Here is an 18,643-nt window from a genome sequence, read left to right as displayed (position 1 = left end):
GACAAGGCTATGCATTTTAAAACCTATTTATAGGACATACTGTACAGTACTTGGTTTGGACTGTTCCATCCCAATCTTTAAATAATAATTTGTCACTTTTCTATTCTGTGAAGCATTTGCTTTCTGTGCTATCATTCATACTGAGATGAAGAGGGTTGAAAGTTTCAAGTTCCTCGGAGTGAACATCGCCAATAGCCTGTCATAGAAACATAGAAAATAGGTGCAGGAGTAGGCCATTCGGCCCTTCGAGCCTGCACCGCCACTTATTATGATCATGGCAGATCATCCAACTCAGAACCCCGCCCCAGCCTTCCCTCCATACCCCTTGACCCCCGTAGCCACAAGGGCCATATCTAACTCCCTCTTAAATATAGCCAATGAACTGGCCTCAACTGTTTCCTGTGGCAGAGAATTCCACAGATTCACCACTCTCTGTGTGAAGAAGTTTTTCCTAATCTCGGTCCTAAAAGGCTTCCCCTCTATCCTCAAACTGTGGCCCCTTGTTCTGGACTTCCCCAACATCGGGAACAATCTTCCTGCATCTAGCCTGTCCAATCCCTTTAGGATTTTATACGTTTCAATCAGATCCCCCCTCAATCTTCTAAATTCCAACGAGTACAAGCCCAGTTCATCCAGTCTTTCTTCATATGAAAGTCCTGCCATCCCAGGAATCAATCTGGTGAACCTTCTTTGTACTCCCTCTATGGCAAGGATGTCTTTCCTCAGATTAGGGGACCAAAACTGCACACAATACTCCAGGTGTGGTCTCACCAAGGCCTTGTACAGCTGCAGTAGTACTTCCCTGCTCCTGTACTCGAATCCTTTCGCTATAAATGCCAGCATACCATTCGCCTTTTTCACCGCCTGCTGTACCTGCATGCCCACTTTCAATGACTGGTGTATAATGACACCCAGGTCTCATTGTACCTCCCCTTTTCCTAATCGGCCACCATTCAGATAATAATCTGTTTTCCTATTTTTGCCACCAAAGTGGATAACTTCACATTTATCCACATTAAATTGCATCTGCCATGAATTTGCCCACTCACCCAACCTATCCAAGTCACCCTGCATCCTCTTAGCATCCTCCTCACAGCTAACACTGCCACCCAGCTTCGTGTCATCCGCAAACTTGGAGATGCTGCATTTAATTCCCTCATCCAAGTCATTAATATGTATTGTAAACAACTGGGGTCCCAGCACTGAGCCTTGCGGTGCCCCACTAGTCACTGCCTGCCATTCTGAAAAGGTCCCGTTTATTCCCACTCTTTGCTTCCTGTCTGCTAACCAATTCTCCATCCACATCAATACCTTACCCCCAATACCATGTGCTTTAAGTTTGCACACTAATCTCCTGTGTGGGACCTTGTCAAAAGCCTTTTGAAAATCCAAATATACCACATCCACTGGTTCTCCCCTATCCACTATACTAGTTACATCCTCAAAAAATTCTATGAGATTCGTCAGACATGATTTTCCTTTCACAAATCCATGCTGACTTTGTCCGATGATTTCACTGCTTTCCAAATGTGCTGTTATCACATCTTTGATAACTGACTCCAGCAGTTTCCCCACCACCGACGTTAGGCTAACCGGTCTATAGTTCCCCGGTTTCTCTCTCCCTCCTTTTTTAAAAAGTGGGGTTACATTAGCCACCCTCCAATCCTCAGGAACTAGTCCAGAATCTAACGAGTTTTGAAAAATTATCACTAATGCATTCACTATTTCTTGGGCTACTTCCTTAAGCACTCTAGGATGCAGACCATCTGGCCCTGGGGATTTATCTGCCTTCAATCCCTTCAATTTACCTAACACCACTTCCCTACTAACATGTATTTCGCTCAGTTCCTCCATCTCACTGGACCCTCTGTCCCCTGCTATTTCTGGAAGATTATTTATGTCCTCCTTAGTGAAGACAGAACCAAAGTAATGATTCAATTGGTCTGCCACGTCCTTGCTCCCCATAATCAATTCACCTGTTTCTGTCTGCAGGGGACCTATATTTGTCTTTACCAGTCTTTTCCTTTTTACATATCTATAAAAGCTTTTACAGTCCGTTTTTATGTTCCCTGCCAGTTTTCTCTCATAATCTTTTTTCCCCTTCCTAATTAAGCCCTTTGTCCTCCTCTGCTGAACTCTGAATCTCTCCCAGTCCTCAGGTGAGCCACTTTCTCTGGCTAATTTGTATGCTTCTTCTTTGGAATTGATACTATCCCTAATTTCTCTTGTCAGCCACGGGTGCACTATCTTCCTTGATTTATTCTTTTGCCAAACTGGGATGAACAATTGTTGTAGTTTATCCATGCAACCTTTAAATGCTTGCCATTGCATATCCACCGTCAATCCTTTAAGTGTCATTTGCCAGTCTATCTTAGCTAATTCACGTCTCATACCTTCAAAGTTACCCCTCTTTAAGTTCAGAACCTTTGTTTCTGAATTAACTATGTCACTCTCCATCTTAATGAAGAATTCCACCATATTATGGTCACTCTTACCCAAGGGGCCTCTCACGACAAGATTGCTAATTAACCCTTCCTCATTGCTAAAAAACCAGTCCAGAATAGCCTGCTCTCTAGTTGGTTCTTCGACATGTTGGTTCAAAAAACCATCCCGCATACATTCCAAGAAATCCTCTTCCTCAGCACCTTTACCAATTTGGTTCACCCAATCTACATGTAGATTGAAGTCACCCATTATAACTGCTGTTCCTTTATTGCACACATTTCTAATTTCCTGTTTAATACCATCTCCGACCTCACTACTACTGTTAGGTGGCCTGTACACAACTCCCACCAGCGTCTTCTGCCCCTTAGTGTTACGCAGCTCTACCCATATCGATTCCACATCTTCCCGGCTTATGTCCTTCCTTTCTATTGCGTTAATCTCTTCTTTAACCAGCAATGCCACCCCACCTCCCCTTCCTTCATGTCTATCCCTCCTGAATATTGAATATCCCTGAACGTTGAGCTCCCATCCTTGGTCACCCTGGAGCCATGTCTCTGTGATCCCAACTATATCATAATCATTAATAACAATCTGCACTTTCAATTCATCCACCTTATTACGAATGCTCCTTGCATTGACACACAAAGCCTTCAGGCGCTCTTTTACAACTCTCTTAGCCCTTATACAATTATGTTGAAAAGTGGCCCTTTTTAATGCTTGCCCTGGATTTGTCGGCCTGCCACTTTTACTTTTCTCCTCAGTACTTTTTGCTTCTACCCTCACTTTACACCCCTCTGTCTCTCTGCACTGGTTCCCATCCCCCTGTTGTGAACTAACCTACTCACGCCTAGCCTCTTTAATTCGATTCCCACCCCCCAACCATTCTAGTTTAAAGTCACCTCAGTAGCCCTCGCTAATCTCCCTGCCAGGATATTGGTCCCCCTAGGATTCAAGAGTAACCCGTCCTTTTTGTACAGGTCACGCCTGCGTCAAAAGAGGTCCCAATGATCCAAAAACTTGAATCCCTGCCCCCTGCTCCAATCCCTCAGCCACGCATTTATCCTCCACCTCATCGCATTCCTACTCTCACTGTCGCGTGGGACAGGCAGTAATCCCGAGATTACTACCTTTGCGGTCCTTTTTCTCAACTCCCTATATTCTCCTTTCAGGACCTCATCCCTTTTCCTACCTATGTCATTGGTACCTATATGTACCACGACCTCTGGCTCCTCACCCTCCCACTTCAGGATAACTTGGACATGATCAGAAATATCCCGGACCCTGGCACCAGGGAGGCAAACTACCATCCGGGTCTCTGGACTGCGTCCACAGAATCGCCTATCTGACCCCCTTCCTATCGAGTCCCCTATCACAACTGCCCTCCTCTTCCTTGCCCTACCCTTCTGAGCTACAGGGCCAGACTCTGTGCCGGAGGCACGGCCACTGTCGCTTCCCCTGGGTAAGCTGTCCCCCCCCAACAGTACTCAAACAGGAGTACCTATTGTTGTCCTGCTCCAACCATGTAGACACCAGAGCCAATAAAGCTCAGCATTACTTCAATGTCTTCAGGAGGCTAAAGAAATACGGCACATCTCCTTTGACCCTCACTAACTTTTTAATCGAAGTCCCATAAAAAAAACATGTTATTCAGGTGCATCATGGCTCGTTATGGCACCTGCTCTGCCATGACTGCTAGAAACTGCAGAGTTGTGGACACATCTCAGAAACCTCCATGGACTCTATCTGTACTTCTCACTGCCTCAGGAAAACAGCCAACATAATCAAAAATCCCACCCACTCCCATCCAGCAGAAGATATAAAAGCCTGAAAGCACACATCAGCAGGCTCAAGGTCAGCTTATACCCCACCGTTATAAGACAATTTAACGGTTCCCTAGTAATGTGGACCCTTGACCTCATGATCTACCTCATTATGACCTTGCACTTCATGGTCAACCTACAGGGCACGTTCTCTGTAACACTTTATTTTGCATTCTTATTATTTTACCTTGTACTGTTTCAATGCAATATTGTAAAGAATTTATCTTTATGAACAGTATGCAAGTCTTTCACTGTACCACAGTACAACTATAAACCAACTTAACACAACTGAATATAATACTTATAACATTCACGATTATGCATCCCACAATAAAATTAACATACAACAACCCCAATATAGATTAACAGAACAATATAAAGCTTATTCATAATACACAAAGCATCACCATTTGGTCTTTGCTGTCCCATCTGTTCATTGAAATGCACTGTTGAGGACAATTCAGAATAGCAGATGCTTGTGTGCAAGTTCTTTAAATATCATAGCCATTGCAAACCAGTTATCAATGTTGGTCCAGTGATAAAGTGTAGCCCAGGGTCTGCAGTAATCTTAGTTAAAGACAACCTCCCCTGACCTGATCGTCTTAATCCACCTGCTTTTCTTGCACAAATGATATTGTTGCTTATCCTGTCCATTGTCAAAGTGGTACCACACTCACCATGGACAGATTGCTGAGTGTGCACATTCTCTATAATTGGAACCGCACAGTGCAGAGCCTCCTGGATCTTCCAATAAACCTCAGGTTATAAATATTGCTAGTGGCCCCACTGGAATAAGATTCATTCTTCAGGAATCTCCTATTGCGAGTTCACAAGATCTTGACCTTCCACTGTTCAGACCATGCACTAGAAAATACTCACAGGGGTAGATCTGTACCTATACCCTTTTCCCCACACCTCCAGCCTCCATCAATTGCACAGAAGCAGATTCAGAGATTCGGTAAGAGCAACAGAAGATGCTGATTGCCACTAATCATGTTAACTATTTATTTACAAAGAGTGAAACACTCAGCCAAGTTACCCATGCTTGCCTGAGTTACAAAACTTGACACTTCGAACTCAAACAGGTACTTTGTAAAGCCTCCCCCCCTCCCCAAGTTACACAACTGCAACACTAAACATTCAACAAACATGTACTTCATTAAGTGAGTGTGCAGTCCATCTTATCTGCAGCACGTTTTCCCAATGGTTCTTCAGCTCTGGTCGTGACCCAATCTGAAGGGAGCCCCTAGCTAAGAGACATAGTGTCTTGCACATGCTATTCTTATGGGAGAACTGGCCAATCAGCAAAACAGCTTTTGACCCTTAAGTTAACCCTTCACGTTACATTTCACCCCTTGGAAGATGCAACACCGTGACCTCAGGCTAGTAAAACCACTGAAAATACCTCACTAAACTACATATAAAATGCAAAACTACGATACCCAGTACCATAAGCCCAATAGTCACTATGGTAGTCCACCAACCTACTAGTGCCCCCAAAGTCCACCAGCTTCCCCCTGGAGTGTAATAAATATCGAATATTAATCTTATCCACCGACTGTCGGAGGTGATCAGCCAAGTGAGTGATGTTGGCTGACCCGTCAGGAATGTAATTGCAGCAGTCTTGGTCAGTAACAACACAAGTGCCACCTTTCTCGGTGAGCAGGGTAACCATCTGAACAGCCATCGTATTCGGGTCAGTGCATTCTTCGTGTGGGTGTCTCCTTATCCAGCATCTCCATCAACAAGGTCATAGGTATCGATTCCTGGGACAGTCTGGCTGTACCATACTGGGGAAAGGCTAACATCTAAAATCTTACTGCTTCTGTGACAACCCTCTTACTAGGCCGACTATCATAGGCAGAGTGTTCATCCAGGGCACTGAGTTGGTGTATGTATGGCACCACATACCCCAGATAGTAGCAACCATACCACCTGGGGACAGACGGATAAGACTGGGAGTCGCATATCTGGTGAGTGCCATTCAGTGCCCACCTTCACAGCCCCATTCGGTGTAGACACAGTTGTCCCAGGATACCGCTTCTATTCACACCCGCTGTGTCCCACTGACTGATTGGACCGGTACTTATCAAATCACTTAACCAGCAGTCCTTTCCCTCCCTGCCTTGTTGGCTGGGGAATCACTTTCAAGGTCGGGATGGGCTAAACAATTAATAAATAGGGATATACCAACCCTGGTGGGGCGGGGGGTGCTCCCTAAGGCTCATTTTTTAAGGACGTTACTGTATAATTGTGTGAGGTTGACTGGAATGGACTACCTCCTCCCTGTTTCCCCCAAAACAGCATACCAAAGTTGGTGGAATTGAACAAGTTCTCTGACAGTTTTTTCCCTCGTCATCAAGGACTTCTGGTTAAGACGGCTGGCGCCTATGTACAATACTTCTTCGGTCAACATCTTCTGGGTAGAACATGAAGCCATACATTTCACTTCTTTTATGTTAGTTTTTCACCTTGAATGTGATTTGCAGTTTGGAGATCGTTTGGGTGTTTCATAGAGGATTCCAGGAGGCAGAGGCAGTGTGTGGGAACCCTGCAGCGTGGGTCAGAGTCTTTATACATATCCAGCAACCCAACATATTGATCCTGGTTGCATAGTCATAGGATCTCTCACCGTAGGTCAGCATCATCTCTACTGTAGCCAGTGACCACCACTTTGCCATTTGGCACACTCACCCCTCCTGGGAGGTGCATGGGTGACCTCTCCGGGGCGCCCCTATTGGAAACATATTCTGGTGGTTGCTGCACCCAAACCTTCCCCGATTCCTCTTCCTTATCTGGTTTTGAAGCACCTGTCACTGCTGAATGCTGGAACAGCGGCGACCCACCCACACGTGCCGGCTGGGAGTTCAGGTGGTCCACCGCTTGCTGCAGCACGCCCAGCCAGTTCTGGAGGACGTGGGTAGGGGTCAATAGTTTAATCCGCTGCAGCAACAACCCATTCATGTGTTCAATCAGTGCCATCGCCTGGGTGATATGGGATGTGAATCATCCATGAAATGCCAGTTTCTGCAGCCCAATCCTGGACATTAGGATTGAAAATGTAAGCCATTGTCTGATTGAATCTCCAAGGAGATCCCATAGATGAATAACAAGCACTGAAACCCTTTTATTGTGTTTTTCTGGTCAGCATAGTCACATGGTACTGCCACCAGGATTCTGATGTGTTGACCATGACCAACACATGCTGTTTTTCAACTTTGTCCCGGCAAAGACGCAATATAACCTTCCCCTATAATCTGTCTGTCAGATCTAACCAGTTCCTGTACTCTTCCAGATGTATCCTAAGGGACCTGCCAACTATCATGTTAACACGATGGCAGCTCAGGCAGATTACGGCTACTGTTTTGGCCTCGTAATAAATTAACACCACCCCTCAAGCTTCCACCCATTTCCTTGCCCCATCCACCCCTAATTGCCCACTCTTGAAGTGTACCCAGAACACCAGGTCCTCCTTCTCCTCCCCAATCACACCGTAGCCAACTTGATCTGCCCCGCTCTACCGACAGTGGCGTTATGTATGGCCTCCTCAATGTCCCGAGAACTGTGGGCACCTACATGGTAAACTGTAATCTGCTGCCAGATGTTCAACCCTCCAGGTATGTTCCCAATAGGGGCGCCCCAGAGAGGTCACCCATGCACCTCCCAGATTTGCTTGTGCCGCTAAAGCATCCACACCATGCCATTGCCTACCGCCCAGAAGTCGGTATAAACTCAAACAGGTCCTGTCTCTCCTAGGAGGGGGTTGAGTCACAGCTGGACTCCTCCCCCCCACAAGGTGAAGAGCCACAGCCTTCCACTACTGCTTGCTCACCCCATCAGGACCTCTCTCTGCCCTGTCAGCAATACACCATTTAATGATTGAAGACCCCCTTTGGAGACACATTGCCAGATTTCACCCACTGAACATTCAGAAGCCAGGAAGGCCCACTAGCTGGCCAACAACTGCTTCTTGAAGTGGGTGTATTGTGTCACTACCTCAGAGGAAATGTTTGTCTAAAAAGGGAATGCAACTCCCCATGAAACACCTGCAACTGGCTCCACTCAGCCACTTTAGGGATAACTGAACCCTGTAGCTCAAGGGTATCCCACTCTGCATAGGGGCTAATAGAGCCTGTTGAATCCATAAACACGACCTCACTGCTTTAATTTCCTATTTTTTTTGCACTACTATCTACACACAAACTGTAATTCAGTTTTCTTTTTTCTATAATGTATTACATTTTACTGCTGCCACAAACTTAACAAATTTTACAACATATGCCGGTGATGTTTAACCAAATTTGGATGGCGAACTGGTCTTACGACTCCGGACTAAGGAATGTTGAAAAAAGTATGATGCCTCCTGGGATCCAGTACTGCTTGGGGTTGATCACCCTCAGGAGGAGTGCAATCCCACTTGTACCTTTGACTGGGCCATATAATCCTTACTTCTTACAGGGATCTGCCCCTCAGCACATTCGTATCCAGAATGCACGCGGGAGAAGCAGACACAAAGGCAGTTATGGGTCCTGGCCTGATGGCCACCTGTAGGGTAACCTCACAGGTGAGAATAAGGAAACCACTTCGAACCTCTGTTGTGGCCAGGAACCCCACCAAGTCAGGTTAACCTGGAATTTTGGTACGCTCAGCACTAGTGTCCACTATTGCCATTCGTTACTGCGATCATCAGACAAAGTCAGCATGGATTTGTGAAAGGAAAATCATGTCTGACGAATCTCATAGAATTTTTTGAGGATGTAACTAGTAGAGTGGATAGGGGAGAACCAGTGGATGTGGTATATTTGGATTTTCAAAAGGCTTTTGACAAGGTCCCACACAGGAGATTAGTGTGCAAACTTAAAGCACATGGTATTGGAGGTAAGGTATTGATGTGGATAGAGAATTGGTTGGCAGACAGGAAGCAAAGAGTGGGAATAAATGGGACCTTTTCAGAATGGCAGGCAGTGACTAGTGGGGTACCGCAAGGTTCCGTGCTGGGACCCCAGTTGTTTACAATATATATTAATGACTCAGATGAGGGAATTAAATGCAGCATCTCCAAGTTTGTGGATGACACGAAGCTGGGCGGCAGTGTTAGCTGTGAGGAGGATGCTAAGAGGATGCAGGGTGACTTGGATAGGTTGGGTGAGTGGGCAAATTCATGGCAGATGCAATTTAATGTGGATAAATGTGAGGTTATCCACTTTGGTGGCAAAAACAGGAAAACAGATTATCTGAATGGTGGCCGATTAGGAAACAGGGAGGTGCAACGAGACCTGGGTGTCATTATACACCAGTCATTGAAAGTGGGCATGCAGGTACAGCAGGCAGTGAAAAAGGCGAATGGTATGCTGGCGTTCATAGTAAGAGGATTGGAGTACAGGAGCAGGGAGGTACTACTGCAGTTGTACAAGGCCTTGGTGAGACCACACTTGGAGTATTGTGTGCAGTTTTGGTCCTCTAATCTGAGGAAAGACATTCTTGCCATAGATGGAGTACAAAGAAGGTTCACCAGATTGATTCCTGGGATGGCAGGACTTTCATATGATGAAAAACTGGATCGACTAGGCTTATACTCATTGGAATTTAGAAGATTGAGGGGGGATCTTATTGAAATGTATAAAATCCTAAAGGGATTGAACAGGCTAGATGCAGGAAGATTGTTCCTGATGTTGGGGGAGTCCAGAAAGAGGGGTCACAGTTTGAGGATAAGGGGGAAGCCTTTTAGGACCAAGATTAGGAAAAACTTCTTTACAGAGTGGTGAATCTGTGGAATTCTCTGCCACAGGCAACAGTTGAGGCCAGTTCATTGGCTATATTTAAAAGGGAGTTATTTATGGCCCTTGTGGCTAAAGGGATTGGTGGTATGGAGAAAAGGCTGGTACAGGGTTCTGAGTTGGATGATCAGCCATGATCATACTGAATGGCGCTGCAGGCTCAAAGGGCCGAATGGCCTACTACTGCACCTATTTTCTATGTTTCTATCCCCTTTCCCCCAATGCACAGCAATGGGTACGCAAGGCATCGGATCACCCCGACTGGGAAAAGGCCCGTGAGCATATATGCCAAGTGCCTTGACTCCAACCCTGCACCCACCCACAACCAACCCCTGCTGCTCTTGGGAGATCGGCCAGTACATTAAGATGGGAATGGGAATCCTGTCAACCAGCTCCTTCTAGACCCTACCCTAAGCAGTGCTAAAAACATCACAGTACAGCATCCTCCACTCCCATCTGCATATCCAACTTCCAGATACGGCTACATGTAGTTCTGTCATTAACTAACCCATCCACCAACCAAATGCTGCATTTATGGATCCCCTGACTGCTGGTCCTATTAAAGATAACACTTTCAGTGAGGAACTGCTATTCTAACAAAATGCCTTACTGTGGCTGGGATTAGTTCAGAATCTACCATCAGGCTATACCGATTGCTGTATAAATCTGTAATTAGAGCCCACTGGCAAAAGGCTCTGCTCAGGGATTTAAACCTCACTCTAGGAGGGAAGGTTACCTGACCTGCATCGCCACTGTCACCTAATCCCATAAGGATTTGCTCACAAGAAACAAGCAGCACTACTTACCACTTGTTGGGATAACCTACTGCCCCCCCCCAACATCCTTTTCTCTTATTAGATGGCTCACTCCAGATCCCCCCCATTCTATATCCGTGGAACAACCACATTGACAGAGGCACTTCGATCTTCAGCCTATACCTATCCCCCAATCCCACCAGTTCCCTGGTCTCTATTGACACAGAGGGACCATGGACTAAAGCCCCCTCCATTGTCAAGTATGGGACCACATGGTCACCATCTGCCCTGTACTGCTCAGATGCATATAGGGAAGGCAATCACTGAGGGAACTCTTCTCTTATCCATCCTTACCACCCAGCTTGATATCCTCAAGGATTGAATTCACAGCTTCTGTCCCAGTTTGAGGTAAACTTCAATAGAGGCAGTGAGGTCTGTACTAAGTTTTCACTTTCCACCTTTGATGAAATAAAAGGAACCAGGCTTGCTGGCCGTGATCCAAGATACAGTAATATACTTTTCCCTCACTGTATTTTTCTTGCACTGCCATAATTGAAATAAAATTGAATGTTAATATGTCAAGAGCTTGCATTAATAGCATGTCCTAGAATTAATCTTCAATTAATTCACCTTTCTCAGTACACTTAGGTCAAAGGACCTAGACCAAGTATGTACTATGGTCAATCTATTTTGGCTCGAACTTCAAAAACTTTTCAAGACTGTGAAAAAATATTCATGCAGCTAGGCATTCTAGTCACCAAGTCACCATTAAGATCACAGCCAATGGCTGCTTGGAAATTCATACTTTCTTAGCCAATATACAGCTGTAACAAACCTATTCTGTTCCACAATACATCTACACAAGCTAACACTTCAGTACATTGGTACAGATGTGGCCACATCTATCGCTTATCTAATGATTTAAGGGACCAGCCCACCTCAAAAGTGTAAAACACAGAAATGTACAATTGGATTAATGTGCAATTCACCTGGTATAGAATCAATAATGCAAATCAGTACAGGTATTGGTTATTTTAAAGTTTAATTGGATTCAAGTCATATTCAACACAGTCAAAGTCAAATATACAATTATTGTAAATCAACATTACAAAAAAATTTACAAGTTTTCCTAGTGCCACTGCTAGCTAACCAAGCTTCCATTGTGTAGCACCATTAAAAATCTTGCAACTCCAAATTTATATGGATTACAGTTTATATTTCAGATGTTTTCAATAGCTTCACTTGTACTGCAAGAGGAAAAAAGCAAAATATTGAAAGGTCAGACATTCGAATTGCAATGCTTGATACACAATCAAATTAAATTACAACCATTTCAGAATATTAAAATATGATTTAGACTAATTCTCAGAAAAAAGTATTGAAATGTAGTTCTATTCAATACAAATAACACTCACCAAAGGAATATGCAAGTAGTGAATCTGTTCATCCCAGCTGCCGAGAAAACACAAGTTTCAGAAAATGTAGTAATTTATATATACTATATGCAAGGGAAGTGTTTACACCCATCTTGTAAATCAGAATGTAAAGTTTCATCTGTTCTCGCATCTGACGGCACTTCCTATTTACATTATCATCATTTACAGACAGGTCCAGTGATAATTAGTAAATCCAATGATATTTCGATGTTTAAATATTAGATTAAGATATCACTTGTAAGCTTACCTGTAAAGAATCTTTCCAGGGTACAAGCAGGCATTTGGCACAATACCACCACAACCTAAAAGACAAAGCAGACATCCTTCTGAACACTTTTTTTTAAACAACTTGTCATACAAGAAACTTATACCAACAGCAATCAGAAAACCATTACTCAACACTGAACAATCTGACGGTAATTCCAGCAAATTGAGTTAGGTTTCATCACAAAAATACAAGTGTATTAAGACTTGAGCTAAAACACCAGGGAGTACAGCAAAACTATGCTTTAGCATGGCAACATTGCCTGATTTCTCAAAATACACAAGTTTACTTCATTACCAAGAATACCAAGTAGGCCAGATTTGAAAGAAGTGGTCACCACTGGAGACCAACAGCATTTCATCATAATTGAAAGATTTATAAACGAAGTAAACTGAAACAGCTTAAGTACCTGAAGCCAGTCTACAATGCTCATTCAGGTCAGTCGGACATGTTCAGCTCAGATGGTTTCACATTAGAACCTCATTTTTGAATTATGTAAAGTGATCTGTGTTATGGAGAGAAAACAATTTAGAACAAGAACCATCAACATCTCATTTGTATCAAAGAAAATGACATGATCAGAAAACCACTAATCAACACTTTCCAATCTGACGGTAATTCCAGCTGTTGATTTTGGTTTCATCATCTCCAATCATTCACTTTGCAAACCAACAGGAAAGCACAAGGCACATACAACTCAGATAAAAAAAAATAGAAAATGCTGAAATACTTTGGCCAGGCAGTAGCTGAAAAGTTCCTGGCCAGACTTCATTCCAGGTGTGGTCTGACATAACAGAATCCAGTTATTATTGATTTTCCTTTTGTACAGTTTCAGAAAAATCAGTTAACCTTCTCTTAAAAGGTAAAGGAAAGCATATTTGCAGCCACTTGTACTAAACTATATATAACCAGGTATAGGAAAGGAATATACCGGTAGAGAGAACAGTCCTAACAGAATATCATTGGTACAAATTATTACTCAAGGGTCTATCAGGGGATAGTGCCATGGAATATGTCAACAATTACTTCAGTGAAGAGTTTTAAACAAATAGCAGCTTTCCTCATATCAAAGTTTTACAGAAAATCTACAAGCCATCTCACCAGTCTGCACCGCCCAATTACACCTATTAACGCGACATTTTTGGAATGTGGGAGGAAAACGGGTACGGGGTAAAGTACAACTCGTAACAGGTAATGATGGAAGGTCACTGGCCAGAGCCGCTACGATACCAGCTTTGAACGTTGTTACAATGGATATCGTCAGTATTGAGGGCCCGTTAGCTTATTAGTACTGTTTAAGCAATACATCTAATGCAAACTTCAACATAGCACTAGTCAGTTCAACAGGAATGAATAAATGCGTCACTATTGTCCATTAAAGACAAGTAATTTTAACGCTGACAGAATCATTAGATTCAACTTACCAATTCAAATTTATCACAAAACTGGCCGTGATCCATTGCTGAAAGAGAACAAACGGTAATTAATAATTCCGACTCAACTAGGGCATTTTCTACACAACAAAATTTCAATGTTTGATAAAATCAGAGTTTAAATAGGATCATCAGTTTTCGCATCTGACGGCACTTCCTATTCGGTTTTCATCATCCAGAAGAGCTAATTTAAACCCAACAGAATTCTAAAGGAGTGAATTATCTTACTGTTGATCAGCCCACGTGATAATTAAGAAAGTCACTACAGAATCAATGCATCTCTTCATAAGCACCTTATAAAGATGAACTAGAATCACCGCATCACGTGCTGCCGAGACGAGGTTTAAGGCCCCGATAAACGAAGGAGGGACTCATCGCCTGGGTAAAGCGGCCCTTCGCTTCCCTTTCCACACACGTGGCCCTACCGCTAAACACCTGGCGGGCCAGCGTGCCGTTTGCCCCAGAGATCGGGGCAGGGCGCGGAGCCCGAACCGCAGCGTCCTCCCGCTCCGGAGCCGCAGCCAGAAAGAGCGAGCGGTGGCTCGTCGCCTCCCGACAACCTCTGCGGCGGCGGATCGGTGACGTCACGACAGTCGGCCCCCTTTCATCCCCTAAACAAATTATCAGGCAGCAGAGGAATCGATGAAATCCCTATATCCCCTGTATATAATCCAAATAAAAAGTTAATTCTTTTTTCAACGCGGGATTTTTCATCTACGCACTCGCCAAAGCCCGGACCGGCGCATGCGCGAAAGCCATTCCCACGGAGCCGCGACTTTCTCCGTACTTCCACAGGAATGTCGACTGTGCTTCTTCTTATGGATGATGTATGGCCTGCTGCGTGCCACCAGATTCCCTCTCTTCCGTCTTCTCGGAGGGCTACTGCACAGAAATACGCTATTCGGCGTACAGAGCGTGTCCACCATCACCCAGCCTCATTTACACCAATTTATTTTCTGCTTACACTCACGATTGTCCCCAGATTCGAGCTCTACCGACACAACCAGGGCAATTCACTGTGGTGCATTAACTTAGAATCCTACGTGTCTTTTAAGACGTACCACGAAGTCACAGGGCACGCAACACCCGATGGTAGGATAGAGCTATGAGGCAGTGACTCCACTAACTGGACCACTGTGGGGCTCTTAGTATAAGTAATACAACAGAAGCAGAACTTTTGGTCCATTGTACTCTGCTTACCACTGAATACTCACCTGCATTAATCTCATTTGCCACCCAGCATCCTGATACGGTGTGGCAGAGTGACCCATGTTAAATTCTAATCTCCAAGTGCTAGCTGTACTGCGTTTGCGTTAACATGTCCAGTTTCCTCCACACATCCCATAGATCGGCAGATTAATGGATGAATTACAGTAGTCAGTTTTAATCGTCCCTAGAGTACGGCTGAGAAGTGGATGGGAATGTGGGGGAGAATAAAATGGGATTTATGTGCTTGATGGTCAGCACAAACTCATTTTTTACATGTTGTACAACTCCCATTACTGCAATATCCCCACCTCCCCTGCTACCCATCTATTACACTAGAAGCAAATTATATTTGCGAGTTAAATCTTCCAGTCTGCATATTTTAGGGAGCTGGATGTACTCAGAATCATCTGGGAGTCTGAAAACTTCATAGATGAAACTATTGCTGAGCTGGTCATACTAGAGTGTGGGCTTCAGATAGTAGATGGGTGAACACTAGGAGAAGTAAGCAGGCAGTGCAGGGTTCCCCTGTGGCTATTCCAAAGATGGAGTGATTTTAAAGAGAATGACACAACCGTGGCTGACAAGGGAAGTCAAAGACAGCACGAAAAGGAAAAAAGAGTGCATATAATATAGCAAAAAATAGTGGAAAGTTGGAGGATGGGGAAGCTTTTAAAAACCAACAGAAGGCAACTAAAAAAAAGCCATAAGGTGAGAACAGATGAAGTATGAAGGTAAGCTCACCAATAATATTAAAGAGGATACAAAAAGTTTTTTCATATATAAAGAGTGCATGTTAGACTGCTGGAAAATGATGCTGGAGAGGTAGTAATGGGGGGCAAAAAAATGGCAGACAAACTTAATAAATATTTTGTGTCAGTCTCCACTGGAGTACACCAGAAATTTGAGAAGTGAGCAGGAGTGAGTGCTGCGCTAATATTAAGAAAAAAGGTGCTTGGAAGCTGAAGGGTCTGAAGGTAGATGAGTCACCTAAACCAGATGGACTACACTCCAGGGTTCCGAAAGGGACAGCTGAAGTGAGTGTCTGTGGTGGCATTGGTATTGACGTTTCAAGAATCACTAGATTCTGGAATGGTTATGGAGGACTGGAAAACTGAAAATGTCACTGCACTCTTTAAGAAGTGAGGGAGGCAGAAGAAAGAAAATTATAGGCTAGTTGGCCTGATTTCAGTGGTTGGGAAAATGTTGCAGTCCATTATTAAGGATGAGGTTTTGGAGTACTTGGAGGCACATGATAAAGTAGGCCCAAGTCAGCATAGTTAACAGGAAATCTTGCCTTACAGATCTGTTGGAATTCTTTGAGGAAATAACATGCAGAATAAACACAGAGGCAGTGGATTTTGTTTACTTGGATTTTCAGAAGGCTTTTGACAAGGTGCCACACATGAGGCTGCTTAACAAGATAAGAGCTCATGGTATTACAGGAAAGTTACCAGCACGGATGGAAGATTGGCAGACTGGCAGGAGGCAAGGAGTGGGAACTCTCCTGGTTGCTGCCAGTGACTATTGATGTTCCCTAGGGGTCAATGTTGTAATCCTTTCATGTCATATGTAGGTAGTGTTGAAATAGCAGGGAGTCTGCAGACAGGCTTCCACAGATTGGGAGCAGGGACAATGAAGTGGCGGATGGAATATAGTGTAGGGAAGTGTAAGGTTATGAACTTTGGTAGAAGGAATAAAGACAAAGGCTATTTTCTAAATGGGGAGAAATTTCAAAAATCAGAGATGCAAAGGGGCCTGGGTTCCTTTTGCACAATTCCCTACTGTTTAACTTACATGTTGAGTTGGTGGTAAGGAAGGTAAGTGCAATGTTAGGACAGAATATAAGAGCTGATGCTGAAGCTTTAAAAGACTACACATCTGAGTATTGTGAGATGTTTTGGGCCCGTTGTCTAAGCAAAGATGTGCTGGCATTGGAGAGGGTCCAGAAGTTCACAAGAATTATTCTGGAAACGATGATAGCTCTGGGCCTGTACTCGAGTTTAGAAGAATGATAGGGGTTCTTATTGAAACGTATCAAATATTGACAAATCTAGGTAGAGTGAATGTGTAGAAGATGCTTCCTATAGTGGGTGAGTCTAGGACCAGAGGTCTCATATTAGAGTGATGGTCATTTAGAATAGAGATGTGGAGGAATATCTTTAGCCAGAGTGTGTTGAATCTGTGGAATCTATTGATGCAGATGGCTGTGGTGGCCAAGTCATTGAGTGTATTTAAACTGGAGGTTGATAGGTTCTTGATTAGTCAGGGCAATCAAGGTTACAGGGAGAAGGCAGGAGAATGGGGTTGAGTGGATCATAAATCAACCATGATGGAATAGCAGAGCAGATTTAATGGGCTGGATTAACTGATTCTGCTCCCCTGTCATATGATCTATGGATGTGGGAAGAAACAAGAGCACTGGGAATCTGAAAAGCCCATGGAAACCATTCGTACTCCACCCGAACTCCAAATAATGAAGGAGCAGCTTTAGCCATTGTGCAACTCTGCCAGTCGAAGTGTGTCCTATGATCCTTATCCTTGCTTATTTCCATGTATCCTTTACATACTGTTTTCTTCAAGTGGCCATCTAATTTTGTTTTTCATAGCCTAATTGATTCTATCATTGAGTTCCAAATCTGTGTTAAAAAAAGCTTAATATTCCATCCTCCTTGGATCCACTGCCCCATCTTTAGATCTATGTCCTCTGTCCTTGAACTAGAAACACGTTCATTTTATCCTATCGAACAATGTCATCATGAAATATTATTTCAAAATTATTTGCTTCAAAGAGTAGCATCACAGTGTCCTTAGTTTAATTTTGCAGTTCAGATCCCTCATCTTTGCAACCATTCCATTTTAGAAAATAGAACTTTCATACTTTCCTCAATCTTCTGACCAGAAGAGAATGCAATATACCAGTTGTGACCCAACTAGGTTCAATACATCTTCTCTGATTTTGTACTCTTCTTGAATCCCAGTATCCATATGTTTTACTAATTCTCTCAACAGCCCACTTCCTATGATTCATGCACATGTACGTGCAGTTTCTTCTGTTGAAAGAAGTTTTAATCAGTCACCAGCTATTTCAGTTTAAACTTGTGACTGTGGCATTTGACTGAGTCATTATTATTCTGCAACATATAGTTAGGTACTTCTGTTGTCTGATGCTGCGAATATTAAGAGAAAGCTTGAACTCAGCTGTAAATACTGCAGAATTGTCAAGGCACCCACGCAGTGTATTGCATACAAATTTTCTTTTAAAAATCCAGTCTCATCTTCTGAAGCTGTACAAAGACTATAATTAAAATGAAAAGAAAGCTCAAAGCAGAGGTCATAGCTCATTAACTTAAAAGCAAAAATTATAGATGCGGGAAATCGGAAATAAAAACTTAACATGTCGTTTGACCTGCTGAGAATACCTAGCAATGTTATGTTTCTCTTTTACTCAGTCCGTTTGGACTGGCGTCAAACTGTCACGGTCCCGACCGTTAATTCCCCATTTT

General features: G+C 43.6%; 1 long non-coding RNA gene and 4 other non-coding genes across 5 annotated transcripts; all 5 read right to left on the bottom strand.

The window, feature by feature from the left end:
* Window positions 1–11,822: 11,822 nt before the first annotated feature.
* LOC140195944 (uncharacterized) lies at window positions 11,823–14,478 on the bottom strand. The gene is made up of 6 exons (XR_011885576.1): window positions 14,225–14,478; window positions 13,923–13,960; window positions 12,908–13,003; window positions 12,481–12,535; window positions 12,213–12,249; window positions 11,823–12,044 (listed from the first exon to the last, which is right to left on the bottom strand). It is a non-coding gene; the product is annotated as an uncharacterized lncRNA (long non-coding RNA).
* Window positions 12,331–12,399, bottom strand: LOC140197139 (small nucleolar RNA SNORD49). The gene has a single exon (XR_011885858.1). It is a non-coding gene; the product is annotated as a small nucleolar RNA SNORD49 (small nucleolar RNA).
* On the bottom strand, window positions 12,612–12,684 carry LOC140197143 (small nucleolar RNA SNORD65). Its single transcript, XR_011885862.1, has one exon. It is a non-coding gene; the product is annotated as a small nucleolar RNA SNORD65 (small nucleolar RNA).
* Window positions 13,075–13,146, bottom strand: LOC140197144 (small nucleolar RNA SNORD65). Its single transcript, XR_011885863.1, has one exon. It is a non-coding gene; the product is annotated as a small nucleolar RNA SNORD65 (small nucleolar RNA).
* On the bottom strand, window positions 14,041–14,110 carry LOC140197138 (small nucleolar RNA SNORD49). Its single transcript, XR_011885857.1, has one exon. It is a non-coding gene; the product is annotated as a small nucleolar RNA SNORD49 (small nucleolar RNA).
* Window positions 14,479–18,643: the final 4,165 nt, after the last annotated feature.

The sequence above is a fragment of the Mobula birostris genome, chromosome 4 (genome assembly GCF_030028105.1).
Source record: "Mobula birostris isolate sMobBir1 chromosome 4, sMobBir1.hap1, whole genome shotgun sequence".
NCBI lineage: Eukaryota > Metazoa > Chordata > Chondrichthyes > Myliobatiformes > Myliobatidae > Mobula > Mobula birostris.
The sequence above is the reverse complement of the archived record's forward strand: the minus strand, read 5'-3'. Positions and strand labels throughout refer to the sequence as shown.